We start from the raw sequence: 20,016 nt of genomic DNA on the forward strand, positions 1-20,016 counted from the left end.
TTTACTTAATTTCCTATTTTTTTTATTATTATAATATTATTGCCTTTTCTGTCTTTATTTTTTTTTGTTCTACCTAACGTATAACGTAACATATTATTAGGATTATTATAAATAAAGTAAACGAAAAATCATTTTTAATTGGAAATGAGTGTCTGGTAAGAAGAGTAATGTACGAGTCATGTTATCCATGTCATTTAAGGTAAATATTCCATGAATAGCAACAAAAAGTAAATATTATATTTTTATTTATTTAATATATTTTTATATTTTAATTTGCTATTTATATATTATTTATTTCCTGTTATCTGTCCATATATATATATATATATATATATATTATTACTATTTATATTTATAATAAAATTTATAAAATTTAGAAGGTATATTTTACACATATTTATTACTCTATAAGTTACACATGCTCAGTACTCTGTATATTTATAATAAAATTTATGTTAATTAAAATTTAAAATATTTAGTCATTTTTTATTTATTAATAATAAATTTATATGTTATTTTATATATTTATAACAAAATTTATAAATAAATCTATGATAAGTTACATTAAATAAAAATTAATTAAAATTAATCATAAAATTTTTATAATTTATAAATTAAAATTATATTTAATTCATATTTATTGTCTTTGAATTGTATTTTAAAATATTTTATTACAAATGATAACTTATAAAACAAACATTAAAATTTTTTTAAAAAATATTATCAATTGTTAAAAATATAAAAAAAAATATTAATTCAACTGAATGAAAATTTCATATGATTGAATAAAATATGTTTGTAAAAAATCTAATAAAATTCTCATATGATCTTTCAATTGCAAAAAAAAATTATATTTTATTTTAAATTATATTAAGAGTTAAATAACATTGATTTAAAACTGTATTAAAATTAATTATAATCTTTTTTATAATTTATAAATTAAATTTATATTTAATTCATACTTATTAAAATTGATTATTAAATTATAATCTTATATTTAAAGAAAGTTTATTAAAATTGATAATTATATAATATTAAAAATGACAATAACAAAATTGTTGTAAATGAAAATTTATATAAAAGATATAAACTTTAAAAATACATGTAATTAGGTCGTTCTGTACAGTTGACATGATACAAAAATCTAATAAAAAAAAGAAAAATAATAGAAAGAACATTTTCAAAAGTTATATACATATGATTTATATAAGTGGAGACAAAATTACAGAATATATGAAAAATTAGGAAATAAAAAAAATACAATAAAAAATATATTTTTATCTGTATTATAATTTATTTGTTTTTTCATTGAAAATTTAAATATAATAATATATAATATAAAATAATAATTTTGTAAATGTATTTTTTTTAATTCAAGGCATATTTTAATATTTTAAATGTATATTTAAATATATAATATAGTAAAGTAATTAATAAAATAATTTAAATCAATAACATTCAAATGTTGAATAAAACCTCATCATATTTTTGCAAAATTATTTTTATACAATTTATTCAATATTTCTTTTTCTATTTTTAACATTTGACATTGAACTTTTCTATAATTTTTTATTTATAAAAAATTTTAATAAATTTTTTATTAAATGTCATTCATAGTAATTTTATTACTGTCATTTTTAATATTATATAACTATTAATTTTAATAAATTTTTTATAACTACAATTTAAAGATAATAGATTTGAATAAATTATAATTTTAATTCTTTAGTTATAAAAATATTATAATTAATTTCAATAAATTTTAATTTTATATACAGTACCTTATTATAATTTAAATATTGAAATATAAATTATATTAAAATGATTAATAAATTGATTTAAATTAATATCATTCCAATATAAATACAACTTAAAGTATATATTTATTAGACTTATTTTTCTATTTTCCACAGTTGATAATAATTTTTTTTCTAAATTTTTGATCGACAGAGTGTAGTTTTGTTATTAATTCAAAGTACATTTTAGAATTTTTAATACATATTAAAATATAAATTATATTAAATTAATTAATAAAATAATTTAAATTAATACCATTTAAATTTAAATATAATTTAAAATAAAAAAATATTTTTTAATTAAAGAGTAACTCAAGAAGTTTATTAAATTTTTATTTTCCTATTTTTAACATTTGATAATAATTTTTTAATAATTTTTTAACTATGTAAGTGTAGTTTTGTTATCAATTTAAAGTACATTTTAGGGTTAAAAGTATATATTTAAATATATAATATACTAAACTAATTAATAAAATAATTTAAAATAATACTACTCAAATTTAAATAGAACTTAAAGTAAAAATATAATTTTATTTTTAAATAATAGATAACTTGAGAAGTTTATTAGATTTTTGAAAAAATATTTTCATTCATTAGATACAATTTTATTTAACAAATACAATTTTATTTTTAATTAAAAGGTAAGTTGAAAACTTTATTACATTCTTGCGAAGATATCTTTGCTTATTAGTTACAATTTCATTTGACAATAAAATTTTAAATTTCAGTAAATTATGTTCATATATTTTATTTTAAATTTTTTAGTATAAAACTGTATTATTTTTAACTTATTAATTTATATTAAATCTATTATTATTATTTTTAACTAATCTAACTTACAATAGTATAAATTTAAATTCTCTAAAATTATGTTATGGAGTTAATGTATCATATAATTTTATATTTTAAAATTTGTAAATAAAAAATTATAAATATTTAATTATTTTTATACCACTCATAATATATTTTAATTCAGATATCTAATCTATTTTTTTCCACCAATGCAAATTAATATATTTATACGTAGATTCAATTTATATTCATCATAAATAACTATTTGCTTTTATGTTTTTCATACTTTTATAAAAAAATAACAACTTCTAATAAAGATAAATGAAATTTCCTTAACATTATGATTTCAAAATGATTAAAAAATAAAAAAAAAAAATCACGATTGTGCGATACTCTAAATATATATTGTAAAAAAGAGGTAATTAATACTGATATAATATTAATTAATGAAAATATATTAGTATTTGTATTTTTCTTATAAAAAATTTATTATCTGTAATAAATTATAATTATGTTATCATTTACATGTAATTTTATACTAATTAATTTGATTTATTTTTCATTTTTTTATTTTTTTATAGAGTAATTACATACATACTTCAATAGGATATAGCATTTTTTTTATGGGTTCAATGGTATATTAAAAGAAGAAAAAATATATTTCATACAAAATTTTTAATGATAAAGAATAAAGATAAATTTATTGTAGTCAAAAACAATCATTTTATGTTGTAATTTTGTCACAACTATTATTAAAGAATTAAACTATGACGATAACATAATTTCTTGTCATAATTTTGTGTTTGTATAATTTGATTATTTGAAAAGTCGATTTAAAAAGTCGTCGTGAAAATAACGTCTTAACAGATATTTTGTTGTAAAAATTTACTAAAATTTGTTATATAAATTATATTTAATTTATCAATTAGTTTCTTAATTTTTATTTATTTTATGAATAGATGTGATTGGATGCATACAAATTCTATTGAAAAAAAAAAAAGTAACTGCTCAAGCTAAGGTTAATGCTATAATACTTGAATTATATATATAAAAATATAACTCATATATTTTATATTATATCAACATTTATAATTTTAATTGATATAAGAATTAATTTTTGTATTCAATAAAATCATTCTTCTCTTTTAGTTTTTATTTAAATTTAAATTAAAAATTTTAAATATATCAAATATATAAAAATATATTTATCATATATTTAATGTAATTATATTTGATATTATTTAATATAATAAAATTTTATTATTATATATTTTTATATTTAAATTATAATTTTTATTTATTTTAAAATAATATAATTTAATAAAAAATATAAATAAATTTGTGTAATACATAAATATAATTTAAAAATATTTATTTTATTTTAAAATATTTATTTTATTTTAAAATATTTATTTTATTTAAAATAAATATTTTAACTGTTATATTTATTTTTATATATATAATTTATTTTAAAAATAATTAAAATTTTCATTTAATATTTTTATCTTTCTATCATATTAAAACTAATTTTTTTATATTTAAATTATAATTATTTTAAAACTAAATTAAATAATAAAAATATAAATATATTAATGGAAATCGGTGTAACGCAGACCATGTTTACTAATGGTATATTTTCAAAGACAATAAGTAGTAACGTTTAAAATATACACAATGGTATTACGTGTGCACACTTGTGGTAAACTTTTATTATATACGCAGTATAAATTATGGTAAAATGTATAAAATTGAAAATTTAAGAATTGTTAAACAGATTTTATTATTTGTATGGTCTTTTATTTATTTATGACTCTTCATATATTTTTACTAGTATAAAATTATTAAAAATTGTAATAAAAATTATCAATATTATCAACATCAAAATTAGCATAGATTTATCCAACCTTTTTGATGACCGTTATTTACGTTAATTAGAGCAATAAATGTGAGAAATAAATAAGAAATCAAATTATTTAATATTTAAAATTTAGATATTTTAATTTTATTATAACTCTGCTGAATATAATAATCAATATGTAATATAATTATATAGATATTGTTATTATGATATTATATTAAGATAATTTTAAAAAATATATGGATTGTTTTATGTATAATTTAAATAAGTGTCATGGAAGATATATAAGTTTTTTTTTTATTTTTCTAATTTGTTGCCCGTAAATGATATTTTATTATTTATTTATGTAATGTTGGAATTGTAATCTGAATTTATTTATTTTAAAATATTTATTTAATAGAATGCTGTCAAAATTAAGGTTAGTAAAATATATTATATTTGAAGGAATTTATTTGATTTACGATTACAATAAAATGAATAAAATTATTGTATCTACTGAGTTATTATTAGATCAGGTTATATTTTTAAATACACCTTTGATAATTAAGAAACTTAAACCACAGAAAAAATTTAGGTGACTAATGCAATATATTTGAAGATGAGTTGTACATGAACATATACTCAACACAATCCAACATCAACATTTCTCAACAAAATAAAAGCAAAACATAAAAAACAGATTTATTAGAAATCATGCATGTAAAAAATATATTTACTTAATTAATAATTACATGTGACAAGTGTAGATTGAATACATGTGACTGTAAAATCTTAAATGCAATAAACTCCATCAAAACTTAATAATGTCGTATTTTTTTTTTTATTTATATTTTATTAATCATCAGTGTGTTTAAATTCCTTAAATTTCATATTAATATAGTTATGCCATTAAGTTTTTTTTTTAACGCTGATTTGAATTTTTTATAAATATTTATTTTTATGTGTCAAAAATATAATTATATATCAATTTAATAACCTAATTTGATTAAATCTAAATTTATGTTATTGAATATTGAATTAATTAAACAATCTATTGACAATTTCAGTATAATTCAACTAAATAAAACTAAATTTTAATTTATAATATTTTTTAAAAACAATGTAATTTTATACCTGTTCAATAAATTATTGCTAGGAATTGATAATTTGGCATTTATTATCCTATAAAATCAAAGAGATTAGTTTCAGATATGATAACATATTTTAATATTTAAATTTTTTTAAAACTCAATAATATATTTACTTTAAATAAATAATAATTACATAAAATATTAATAAACATTTTCTTAAATTGTCATTATTATTAAAATTAAATTCATAAGATATTATTTAAAATAAAAAAAAGTTATACTATTAATTAACATATTTTTATGCATTTTTATTTGTTTATTTTTAATATTCATTTGATTTCAATATATTATTATTATTATTTTAATGCGCTGCTGTGTATTCCAAGAATGCATCTTATTTTTTAAAAAACTTAAATATCCTATTTTAGTGATAAAAAATTTCCAAAATAGAAAAGGATGAATCTACGTTGTATCGGTACAAACAGAGTAGTATAATGAAATGGTGTGAACTAAAATAAAATAAAATAATATTTACTGTTTAATAATCAATAAAATTTTTAAAAAAAGGATATTTAATATTTGTAAAAGTAATTTATGAGTTTTAAATAATAATTTAATAGTAGAACGACGTAAGAATGGTAAACTATTATTATTTGACCACAAAAGCAATAATTTAAAAACATAACAAAAGAGCTAAGTTTATCCCACGGTAAATTACAGAAAATTACTCTTATATTAATTTTGTTGTAAAATAATAACAGTTTCATTATTATAAGATTGGTAAAGTGTCTTTTTATTTATTATATTTTAACACATTAATATAAATTTTATTCAATTCAAAATTTAATTTAATTTCAATGTTTCTATAAAAAGGAAATTAAATTGGATATTTTGTTTAATGTGTATTAAATTATATATATTAACTAATCCCGAATGAACAACGTTATCTAGAACTACAGTTCTTGGGTTACTATGTATCTAAACAATAGATTTTTCTTTAATTTGCTTAATATTAATATACCAAATAACCATTTTATCCTTTTTTTTTTGTTATACTTAAAACATATTATAGAGGGAAAAATCCTCTTTACAGGGGATGAATGTATAAAAATGTCAATAGAATATATTGAAATGAATTTAACTTATAATATTTTCTAGCTAATAAAATATATGGAATAAAGAAAATTTAATACAATCAAAATGTCGCTTCATTAACGTAGAGAGAGTGACTGTTAAAAAAATAAACACATTTTTGTAATTCACGAGTTAATTAATTAAGTAAGGAAAATAAAATTGAATAAAAAAATTAATTTTACTTTAATATTTCAAAGTGACAAATAAATTAGGAAAAAACAAAGTGAGAATAATTGTTTAAATATAACCGTAAGAGCAAAAATTAATTAAAAAAAATATTTTAATCACTCCATGAAACAAATTATACTTAATTATGGCAATCACTATCTTCAATTCACACAGTAAATGTAATAAAACACTTTTCAACTGTTTCATTACTTAAAATTTTCATTAAAAAATATATAACAAATTTATAAAAATAAATACTTAACAAACCTTGAGTAATATTTAAAATTTTTTTATTAGCGATTAATAGCATGAATTACATCAACACGCGTTATATTTTATCTTGTCAAAAGCAAATTTCTCTCTAAATACATGCACCCTAAGTTTTAAATACCATAAAAAGAGTAACAATCTCATAAATAAATACTTTAAAAGGTATATTATATTTATAGTTTTTGAGGTTAAGCTAAATTATACCTAGATTGTATTTAGACTAGTTAAAAGCAATGTTTATTTTAATAGTCAGTCGTGTTTATAATGAATTATTATGATAATTGTTTATATAAATTAAGTTTCATGTTTAAATATATTATTTGAGAAATTATTTCACCTTACTTTTTTACGTTTGGATAATATGAAACAGTTATTTTTTAGAATAAAATTACAAACAAATTTAAAAACGATGTGCAGTAGTTAATTCGGTATATAAATAATTAATTATTACAAATACATTAAAAATAAGTTAATTAATTTAAAGATAGAATGATTAATAAAATAATTTAAATATTTATGGTGATAATAATTATATCCGTACATTTCTTGAATGTTGTTACTTTCGGCATGTCTGGTTCTTTGATGGCGAACTTGCATACTGCATAGACATTAATGGGTTGATTATTCTGGAATGCGATGTAAGTACTGAAAGGGAAAGGGGTGAAACTTTTTTTTTTTTCTTTTTTAACGTAATAGCATAGAACTTTTCAAAATTATGAAATAGCATTATAATTTTGACCAATTTTTGTTTATATTGAATAGTTTGATTTATGGTATTTCAGATTTTAAATAACAAATTATTAAACAAAACATTATGCCTCCTCACAAGTGTATCATGTTTTTTCATCTTCACAATAACTTTGTGAGAAAACAAAAAGGAAAAAAAAAGGGTTAGACCCAAAGAGAGAGATGGTGATGCCAAGAGGTGTGGGTGGGGATCAAGGTGACGCTGACAACTAACCGTTGCAAAATCCAAAGAGTGCCCTCTCTCTCTCCACCGTTTGACTCGTTTGACCAAAATTGGTTCCTCCGTGGAAAATAAAAATCCAAAGTTGATGAACTTTTACTGTTACAAGGATCAATGCATATTTATTGCATTTTCAAAGTAATTTTTAAAATTTGAGCAATTTATCACTAATATTTGAACATAGTAAAAAATGAATAAAAATGGAAAATGTTGAATAAGAATATATGATATAATTAAAAAGTGGTAGAATAATAGGGATAATAAAGAAAACCGTATAAAAAAGAATGGTTGGGAGGTAAAAAGAGGGAGGGTGGAGTGGTCCCACAGGGAGGAAGTGAGTGGATGAACGTATATTCATGTATCGTTTTGGCATTGCCAGCCTTTCAGTTGGTCCTTTTTATCTTCCTCGAACTTCACACCCAATTCATCATTTATTTTCATTCAACCCACCTCATTCTTCATCTATTATCATACCATCTTATATTCTTTTTTCCCCCCCTTCTTTTTATTTTAAGTAATTACTTTTACTTTTATTTAAAATAGTTTTTATAATTATATTAATAATATAAATTTAATTTAATTATACTAATAACATAAATATTTTTATATTAACACATGATTATAATTGTTATATAAAGAAATTTTATTTATATTATAATTTCATTATTTGACAATGTAACAATTAATGTACAGAAATTAATTTTTAAATGTAAATAAAAGTTTAAAAACTACATTTAAAAAAAAACTTAAGTGAAGAAATTTCTCTAAAAAAGTTAATTTTGATTTTTTTAAATAAAATTTACTATTTTTATTTAATTAAATTTTAAAATTACTTTTTAATAACTTTTTAACATTACTAAATAAATATTTTAAAATATTACTTTCAATTCAAATTTAATCATCAAATGAAATAAATATCGTTAACCATTTAATATCACAATTTTGTTTAACATTATTACAATTCATATAGTTTATCTTACTACTATTTATAATAAAATATAATAAAAATAAGACTTAATTTAAAGATATTAAAATTATAAAGTAAAAATTACTTAATTTTTTAATATCAGAGTATTATATATCATCCAACATAAAAATAATTAAAAATAGTCACTATAATTTAACATATATTTCAAATTTAAATTTCTATAATTTAATTTAAATATGATTATTTTGATTAAAAAATAAAATAAAATATTATGTTAAATAAAATGATTAATTTTTTTTATTTTTTTTATAGTTCAAACTCAAGACTTTATTTAAATGATATTGAAATGCTTGTCATTCAAACCAATCTTTTTAATAAAATGATTAAATTTTGTAATACCTAATGTAAAAATTATATACACAATATGTTGTAATTAATTAATGATGCAAAAATATTTATATTAACCTTACACTAAATCTAAATGTTCAAAACTTATAATATACATTGAATTCTTTCAACTCTCTCTCTCTTCACCACGCCATTTGCTTTTTAAGTTCCAACATGGATTGCCACTCTCCTCATCTCACTCTCCTTCTTGTATGGCCACCATCTCTCCCTTTCCTTTTCCACTCTTTACTTTATGTAAATGTTACTTTCTTGTTTTTGTTTTTCTCCATTCATTTTTAGCATGCCAAATGTGGCTCCCATTCCTCGGTGCATTAAATAAACCAAAATTCAATATAAATGTGTTTGATTTAATTCTATTTTCAATTCAATCATATATCAATGGATTTTGTTTTAGAAATTTTGAAAACGTTATTTTTTATTTTCATAAATATTAAAAACTCTAAAAATAATCTATATATTTTATTTAGTGACAACGCAGCCTACAATTAATTACATCACGTTATCAACAATTAACAATTCTAAAAAAAATTATAACATGTGATTTTTGTTGATGCAAATAACAATAGATATTATGTGAATAAATTTAAAATAATTTTAATTAGATAAATTAATAAATTTATAACTAATTATAATATATTTATTTAATAAATATTATATTTTCTCTTTCCAACACAACTATATCATTTTAATTAACAATTTGACATGATCTAAATTTATTGCTAAATTGATACCAAGTTATACAAGCTCTAAAAATTAAACTAAAATGAATTTTTTTTATTACATCATTAACAATGAAAGATAAGACTGAGTATTGAAAATCTTTAACCCAAATAAAAATTGGAAAGGAAAAAGAAAGCTTTGTTAAACTGTCAAATCTAATTTTCAAATATAATATAGTTTATAAAATTGTGATATTATATAATTATAATTGTATAAGTAAACTTTAATGAAATTATCTTATCAATATTTTTCTCTATGATATTGTTTCTGATATTATATTTAACTAATTTAGTATCAAGTAACATACTAAATTATTCCTAAAATTATAAAATAGAAAAAAAAAATTCTTGTCACTGCATCAAAAGTTAAAATTGTTTGTAAATTTTTTTATTATGTTATATTATATTTGATTAGTTTTATGATAATATAAAATTCTTAATAGAAATTTATAAAATTTCATTTTTTAATTATTATATTATTTTTAAAATAAAATACATGTACAATGCACATAATATTAAACTGTTATTATTAAGTTCAATTCGAATTGTCAACTTAGTTTTTGCAATGTTAAATCATTGATTGAATTAATAAATCATTAATTAACTTAGTTTTTATTATTTTTTAATGTGAAACCGACTAAACTAGTTATAAACATATGTAATATAATAAAAAGTATTACTAGAAAAATAGTTATAACATAAATCAGTGATGTTTAAAACAAACATGTTAAGTCTTAATTCAATGCAATCCAAAAATTTTCTTGTGCTGGTTTATTTGGTCGAATTGGTTTTAATTACACTGCTGTTGATACAATCAAATCTCAAATTTAATTTTGATCACATACCAGACTTAGGCTCAATTTATATTTATATATAAAGTGTGAGTTCTAATTTTTTAAATAAGAGTTATTTAAATGAAGCATTTTAAATTATTTTTTTTGTATTGAACATTTTTTTAATTTAATTATAATTTAAATATTAAATTATTTACAATTTTTTATTTTTAAATTTATATTTTAATTTAGTTATTTTTAATCTAAACTACAAGTCACTTCCATAAAAGGTAATTAAGTTAGTTAATTTAGCTTTATTTAATATAATAACATATTTAGTATTAATAATTAAAATACTTATTTTTTTAAAATTATTAAAAAATTTATATAATGCATTTTTTTTGTATAAAAATTATTTTATTTTAATAATATATGCAGGATAAATAAACTTATAATTAATTTTATATAAAGCAGCATCCAACATTTCCCTTGTGTCTTGGTCATTCTCAATTGCTTCCCAGAATAAATATAAAAATCCAATCTAGAGAATGCTTTTTTAGTAATCCCAAAAGGAACTTATATTATTCATCTTCATTACTAATTATAGCAAAAACTTGAATACCAAGTTATCATCACTGGTTGATGCTTTTGGACAAACACAGAATCCAATTAATCCAAAACGAAATCTTCATATATTTTATCCAATTCTTTTTTTTGTGAATCTTCATCTTCCCTTACCTCATTATTATTATTATTATTATTTTGTGAATCCCTTCATAAGTTCCAAACTATTAGTGGATATATGACACTCTGAATTAAACCAATGGGACAAGGTCAGTGAGAAGCTTATCAATGAGTCTTTATCAACACTGTCAGAGCTCTAGAAGAAACATTTCATTGCCTCTTTCTTCATTGGTTATTCCTCAACTTGATTGATTGGGTGGTCCAATCAATCTCCCAAATGCTGGAAAATGTCCCTTACCCAACCCATAAATTCTTAGCCAAAACTTAAGATGACAGCTACAACAAAGCACCATACAAAGAGAAATCAAGCACACAAAATTAGCAACAACAACAAAAAAGTTTGCTAAGAAACTCCAAGAGAAGTGAGTCATCATGCCTTAAGATTTCTCAAATCTCATGATTGCTGTTTCCCATCTAAATGTTTGATGATTAAAAAATAAATAAAAATCAAAGATGGTAGATTTTGTTATTCAACTAGGGAAATTCATTTATCATATTGTAATTTGAAGTTTTATATTTAATGTTTGGTCATTTGGTAACAAATTACAAAAGGCATGGATTCTCTCAAATCATTTTCTTTGGATATGCTCTGCAAGAAATAAATTATTTTCTCTGAACTACTTGTCTACATCTTCCTTTCAAGGCCCACCTTTCCTTATTGACAATTGCACATGAATATACCCTTTGTCCCATTAAGCCGTGTTGATGAATGATGAGTAATTAGATATGTAAATTACAACAACCATAAAAGAGGAACATAGAATAAGAGAATAAATTTGATAAGCTAGATTTTTCACCTTATTTTGAATTCATAGAACATAGAATAAGTGATTTTTGTTTTCTTTGGAACAATTCTGAGAATTTACCCATCAAGTGAAGGAACAAGAATCAATATTGCCAAGAGACCTGTGAGCACTACTTGGGCACCCAAATGTTTGCTGAATATTTTTTAGTTTAAAGTGTATTTGGAAAGATTTTTTAATTGAATAGAAAAATATTTTATTATACAGAAAGTTTATTCAATTAATAAAATAGTATTTGATAAATTTACTAATTTAGTTATATAATAAATTTAAAAATTCATCGTAATTTTTTTATTTTTATTTTTTAAATGTAGTCACCAAAAAGTTATTTTATATTTTTAATCTGAATTTTCGGTTAGTGATATGCTAACTTGGCATATCATTTTCCCACATAACATATAATTAATTCATGTAATATAAACATTGCGAAAATGAGATATACCCTTAATGATATTTTATATTTTTTAATAAAAATTAAGATTATAAAAATAATTTTAAAAAATAACATTTATGGATGCAAAGTGGATGAATGCATAGATATTACGTACATATATAACGAATCATCAGTTGAAGGATTATGTGAGAATAAAAATAATTTGTGGATAATTAAAATTTTTTAGTGATATTTAAAAATATGGATGATGATTTAATAGCAAACTCCATATAAAATGTAAATAAAAAAGTTAATGAATAAAATTGGATTATTTTAAATAACTTAAAAAAATGAAATTGAATAAAAATTTAAATGAAAAAAATAAAAGTTAAATTAAAATAAAAAATTAAATAAAAAAGTCAGAAGACTAAATCAAATTTTTACCTAAAATTTTAAAGACAAGAAATATAATTTAACTTAACACTAAATATTGAAATTGTTTAAAGTTCATTAATATTATAATCAATTAAGTACCTATTTTTTAGAAGAATAATTCGCATTATAAAATAAGATTATCTAGTAATTTTGTCATGTAAAATTTAATTTTTTACCGTATCAATTTTCGTGCGTCCTTTAAGTTTTCAAAATCATTATTATTATTTTTCATTTCATATATTTTTATTCTCTCGCAAAATATATGCACTTCAATAAGTATTTCTTTTCCCAAATTAAATTTATTTTTTTATTTCAACAATCAACTATTGATAATCGTATTTATTGATTTATAAAATAGCTGTAAGTTAATGTTAAATGATTAAAATGATAATTTAAGGTTTTTATAAGATATTTTTTTACTTAAGAGTAAATATTGACCATGTAAAATATATTAATATTTATTTTTATTAAAAACATAAATTAGATATATTGGCTTTTCCACTGTTTTTAGCAATATTTTAAAAAAATCTCAAGTCAAACAATAGAACAATGAAAAGTATATGCATTCGTGTTGAATGCATTTTTTATTAAATTATAGCATTTTTAAAGTAGTTGACATAACTTTTATTACAATACAATATTCTTATGTTTTATCGTCTTCAATTTTGTTAAGTTTTAATAAAACATATTTGAACAGTATTTTTAAAAGTTAACTTTTGAATGTTGAAATATTAATATATTTTATTTTGCATGTTAAAAATTTCACACACACACATATACAAGTTAATAAAAAAATTGTATAGTATGACGAAATAATTTTAAAAAATTGTATTTTTTTTTAATTGGGGGTAGAACTATTTGATTACGATAAATGGTAATGGTGACATGTTAACATTAATTTGTGGCCTTTTATGTAGCCGAATTGAGTTCACATCATAAAAAGAAAAGAAGCGTTTTCTCTCTGCTTGGTGATCAAGGTCCTTGTCATCCCACTTAAGCATATTAATTTCAAAAGAAGTAACAGTGAATCGGAATGAATGGAGCAAAATATCCCATTTAGATGAGGGTCCTCTAAGCTTAGCTTATTAATCACCAATGGATGTAAATCAAGATGGCATGCACCCACACCCACTCTTTCTGTTCCTACTTAATGCTGGAGTGGTACCATATCATCAAAAAGCTAGTTATATATTTTGGATATATTATATATATATATATATATATATATATATAGAGAGAGAGAGAGAGAGAGAGAGAGAGAGAGAGAGAGAGAGAATTATATAGTTGCTAATGTTTCCAACACAAAAACATGAGTTTTTGCCAAATTTTAGTTATATTTGCTAATTAGAAACTAAATTTACATTCTTATAACTTTATGGCTCTAATGCTTGTAATTAATCACTGAAGGGACTAAACAGTGGTTGGCTTCTCATGAGATGTAAATGGTGAATGCCCTACCAATAGATTAGCTGTTTAGTGGATTATGACCATGGAATATACCCATATAATTGATATAATGCTTCATCTCCATTGGGGTGCAAAAGATTACCCATACTTAATGGACTTGTCCATATCATTTTTTCTTCCTCTTTTTTTATTTATAAGTTTATTTAACACATTAAAGGTGTTCTTTTATTTAATAGGAAAAAAATCAATTTTTCACCGTTATATAACGCATAAAATAGTTGGGTCAATACTGAATGCCATAGACTCTTAAGTAAAATACTACAACAAGGTTATCTAATATGTATAATGTGAGTGGTTAGGTGAGTATAGTGTTTGCAACCTATTTTATTGGCCAAGTCCACTTGATAAGCCAACAGGGTCATGTCACGTTGTCAATTATCCGTACCTATTTAATAGTATGCATATCTTTACCATTTAAAGTAGAGTGTCCCCTCTTACCAAAGGTACCCTTTTATTTTTTACCTATGATACTGTGATATTAATTAGCTAAAAAGTTAATAAATGGTATTATTTTATTAAAAAAAATGTTTTGTTTGTGTGTTTTCAAATAAAAAATAAGTTTTATTTTCTTAATCAGTATAATGAAAATGCAACATCAGAAAATGAAGTTGAAACAGGTGAATGAAGTGTGTAAGTGTCTAAATATAGTTTTTGGTGATTTTACAACACATGAAGGGATAATGATGAAGTGAAGTATCAAATCCCTCACATCTTTCTGAAGGAGTTGAAGGAAACAGTAACAGCAATGGCACAATAAAGCAAACACAAACCCTTCCATACAGAAGTCTCAATCAGAAACCTGAATGTTGCCTTCTGGCGAGTCCATTTACCCTTTGGACAGAAAGTGCCAGAAAACTATACACCCTTTGAGAAAAAAAGATCAAAGCAACAAAGGAAGTGACACTAACTATAACGTTGATCAAGAAAATGAGTGTCACTCACTACACTACACTCACTACCATTCCATTTCATCAAGCCCCACATATATTTTATTAGATAGTGACTGAAAAACAGTATGCGAAAATAGTAGTAATAATAATAATAATAAATTTGTCTAATACATGTAATATTAGATATAATAAGACTATCTACATATATAACGTATTTTCTATGAAAATTATAATATTTAATACATATATTAAATTATATAATTTTTAATAAAAATTGTTATATATAAAATTTTATTATGTGTGATATTGCACTGGCTAACCTAATAATAGTAATAATGCACCACATGTTCCAAGCATCCAATTATTTGCAATTAGAACAAACTTGAAAAGTTTATCATGGTGAACCCAAATTATTAAATTATTTCCATAATAATAATCGATTTGCTTACTAATTTCCTTTATAGTGGTCCCTCTTTTCTCTGAAAGTGTGTCTGTGAAGTGCCATATGGAAAATCCAAAATCAAATGCATTTTTCAGGCGTAGGTCGTTGGGACTTTATTCATATTCAAAGGTTATGACATTAGTAATTCAATGGATCACAGTGTGAGATTTTGTTTCTCACCAATAGAAATACTAACAAAGAAACCAAATAAAGATATGTAGATTATATATAGCTGGAAGCTCTCTCTCTTATATTTATTTTATTTTTTATGAATTTCTTTCTTTAATGTCATGCTTTTTTTGACAATTTAAAGATCAACATCATGACAGGTTGACAGGCCCTTGGTATTATTTAATCAGCCATCTTTTAGAAAAGCACCTGAACTTGCTTACAATTCCAGATCAAATCATAGAACTTGCATAGATTGGTTCATTCAGAGAATTATTTTTCAGACCTGTGCATTGCTTGAGCATGAATTCCAAAGTTAGGTTACTTTGAATATTTAAATTGGGGTTTCAGTTGATGATTTATTGATTTCATTTCAACTTTCTCACAATTTTACCCTACAAATATTTCCTAGGAAAGAAAAAGCATTATATTAGTCATAAAGAGGCATTTTTTTTGGGTCTTTGACCAGGGATCTTTCAAAGCTATGAAACACGTAATGTTTAGATAAAACCTTGTCTTTATGGATTGTTTGGGAACAAGAGTTTTAGGAGAAGAGGAGGAAAAGACAAACCTTCAATTTTAAATAAACATGTTTTAATTTGACAATTTTTTAAAATTTAAGATATAAATGATAGATTAGTATAGACACAATGAATTAGTATAATTAATTTGATTAATTTAAAGATAAAAAATTATCCTCTCTATCTTTAAAAAAATTATCCTCTAACAATCCTTAAAATAGCGATTCCAAAATTTGAACACTTGACACTATAAAGTAAGGTTTGTTTGTTATCATAGTTTATATTCAATATGATCAAGCACCGATGGATAATCACAAAGAGATAGAGTTATTGCACTTTCTCTCGTATGTGATTTAAAATTTCATATCTAAATATTGGAAGGAAATGTCAATGATGATTACATCATGAACAAAAACAAAGTCAAGGCGATGAAAAATATAATCAATGGGTCAAAATAATGTGCAATGCTCCATATTCAGCCAAACCAAGATGGAAGAAAACCAATTGAGATGATATAAACAAGCCTTTGGATTAACTTATTTTAAGATTATTTTTTCATCAACTTTAAAAAGAACTAAAAATATGATTATTTCTCATTTTCCTCAAAACATGCACCAACATATATGACACATTCATCTGTATTTGCATCTAACATACAAATTATACCTCATGATAAACCAAACCAAGCCTTATTCTATAGAAGGATGAATCCAGAATATATTTGCAGTTCAGACAAATCTCCAATATTTGTCGTTTTAGGTAGCAACAAGACTCAAAAGAAGTCAAAAGTCTTTGTCCTTATTCACAATCAAACAGATGTAAAAAAGGCTGAGTGATAAGGGGTAGTCAGTTGGCTGCTTCTTGGTCATGCCCCCTACTTATAGACACAATATACTTTAAATAAATTCTCAAATTTTTTGAAAATTACACCTTTAGCCCATGTATCTATGGGAGCATGGTTCAATCTTGATTTTGAGAATGTTACCTTTGAGAAATTCAGAATTTAACGGATAATTGCCTGTTATAACCTGTGATAAGAAAATAATAAATGATAAATTTTTATAAAAAATTATAATATTCAATAGTATTATTGTGTTGAATTTTGTAATTTTTAGTAAAAATTAAAATTACTTTAGCATGTGTTGACACACACAAGTATAAAGATGATAAAAACATTGTGAAATCATGATTATAAACAAGTCTCAAAACCAAAGCCCCAAAGGGTCTGTTTCAGTCCTACTATTTCAATAGGAAACAAAGAAAAAAAAGAAAAGATTGACTTGGACATGTGCATGAAACACATTCACATTAGAATATGGAGAATAAAATACTAAACAATTCAATCATTGTTGATGTCAATAGGCCTAGAACCCTATGCTAATAATATGGTGCATACAATAAATTTAGGCTGTCAAATATAGCTTATGCTGATCACGATAGGCTTATTTTCTGATGAGTAATGTACACCTGTATGAAAGTTCATAACTAAGTACAAAGAAAACAGCCTTAAAAAAGTACAAAGAAAACAGAAAAGTGTTAAATTGGTCGATCACGAAAGAAACACTTTGATGGAAACAAACAGAGCATTTCCAGAAGGAGTTAAAGACATGATTAGTCCATAATTGGAAGTGTTTTCCTAATGCGCATTACATTTAAATTTTCTTTGTTTTATGTCTATAAATTTAAGTAAATGAAGATGAGAAAGCAAAAACACATAATAAACCACTTGGATTTCAAACTACAAGAAGTTCCAAAAAATAAAAAACCACAATACGTTTCAAAGATTGTGATGTGAACAGTGACATTTTCAAGAAGTTAAACTAAAACCACTGATCATTTTATTTTAACTATTCTTTACTTTATGCAAAGTCAATAATTTCTCTTTCTTTTGAAAAACTTTTCAACTCTTTTAAGACTTCACCTTCTCATTTACTCTATAGTTGGTAATTTTCATTTGTTTCTTTATCTTTTATTTTTGACTTCTTAATGAATGGGCACACTTTATATTTACTACTTAGTAAGTTGTGGGCAGATAAGGGTAGGTTGACTAGTGGGGCCAATTTTTTTTTTCTTTCCCTTCTATTTTTGAATTCTTAACTTCAAGTATTCAAAGATTCAAACTTAAACTTGTTTCCCATTATTTCTCAATTTCTACTTTTACCCACTCTCTCATTTCATAAATATTTTGATTTTTCCCTATTTTTTTATTTTCTTATTCTTATCATTTAGAGGTTTCGTCAACTCATCATAAGTTGACCTTTCCAACTCAAATTTTGAAAACAACCCAACCTCACCCTCCTGTGTTTTTTTCAATGGATTTATAGTGCATGGAGATAGATTGATCAACTTGGACACATCTATCACGAACTATTGAAAAATTAGAATTATGTGTCAAAAGATGTGATAGATGATATGATGTGATAGAAACAAAAAGGTAAGAAAAAATAAAAAAAGATGTTAAATGAACATTGACCCTGTTCAAGTATTTATAAAATAAATTAAAAAATGTTGTTATTTTATGATCGTAGTCTTTGAAAGGTATTGTTTTTGAAGTTAAGATTGCTCCAGATGTTTCGAAAAGCCCAAGAGGCACTGTCGTCTATAAAGATGGCCTTTTCCAATCCACAGTTCAAGCCCGTTAACCCAGGTTGACATTGGCCTATGTTTCAGTTGGGCATGGTTTTCCTTATCGGTTGTAGCAGTGCATGAAAATTGCTAAAAGAGAATAATTAGACAAGTAATGCATATCCAGAAGTGTCAAGAACTAAGCAGCTATTAGGCTTTATAATTTTTTTTTTATTTTTATGTTTTATTAATTGTAATATTATTATTTTAAAATTTGTATAAAAATAATAAAAATAAGTGAAAATAACTTTTTACTATCTTTTATATAAAAATTTTAAAAAAGAAAATAAAATAAAATAAAAACAAGGTGATCATTTCATAATTAAAAATGAAAAAAAAAAAGCTTTCTAAAAATCAAACAGTCACAACATTTTCAAAGATACAGGTATACACTTAATATATCCCCTCATGCGTGTTTGAGGTTTGAAGAGTATACTATGCATTGTCTCATTTTTATTTTGTACTAAATTTAGTTATTATTCTCAAACAAAGGATATTGAAGATCTAATTCTTATTCACTAAATCACATAGGCTTTGCTGATATTAGTATTCTCAATAATTTAGATATGATCTTATGAATGAATCTGTTAGTACATGTCATATAGAGAGTAAGACATGCAATATTTAAGAATAAATTGAAGATAAAGAAAGAAAGAAAGAAAGAA

The sequence above is a fragment of the Abrus precatorius genome, unplaced genomic scaffold (genome assembly GCF_003935025.1).
Source record: "Abrus precatorius isolate BTA unplaced genomic scaffold, Abrus_2018 Scaffold5, whole genome shotgun sequence".
Taxonomy (NCBI): domain Eukaryota; kingdom Viridiplantae; phylum Streptophyta; class Magnoliopsida; order Fabales; family Fabaceae; genus Abrus; species Abrus precatorius.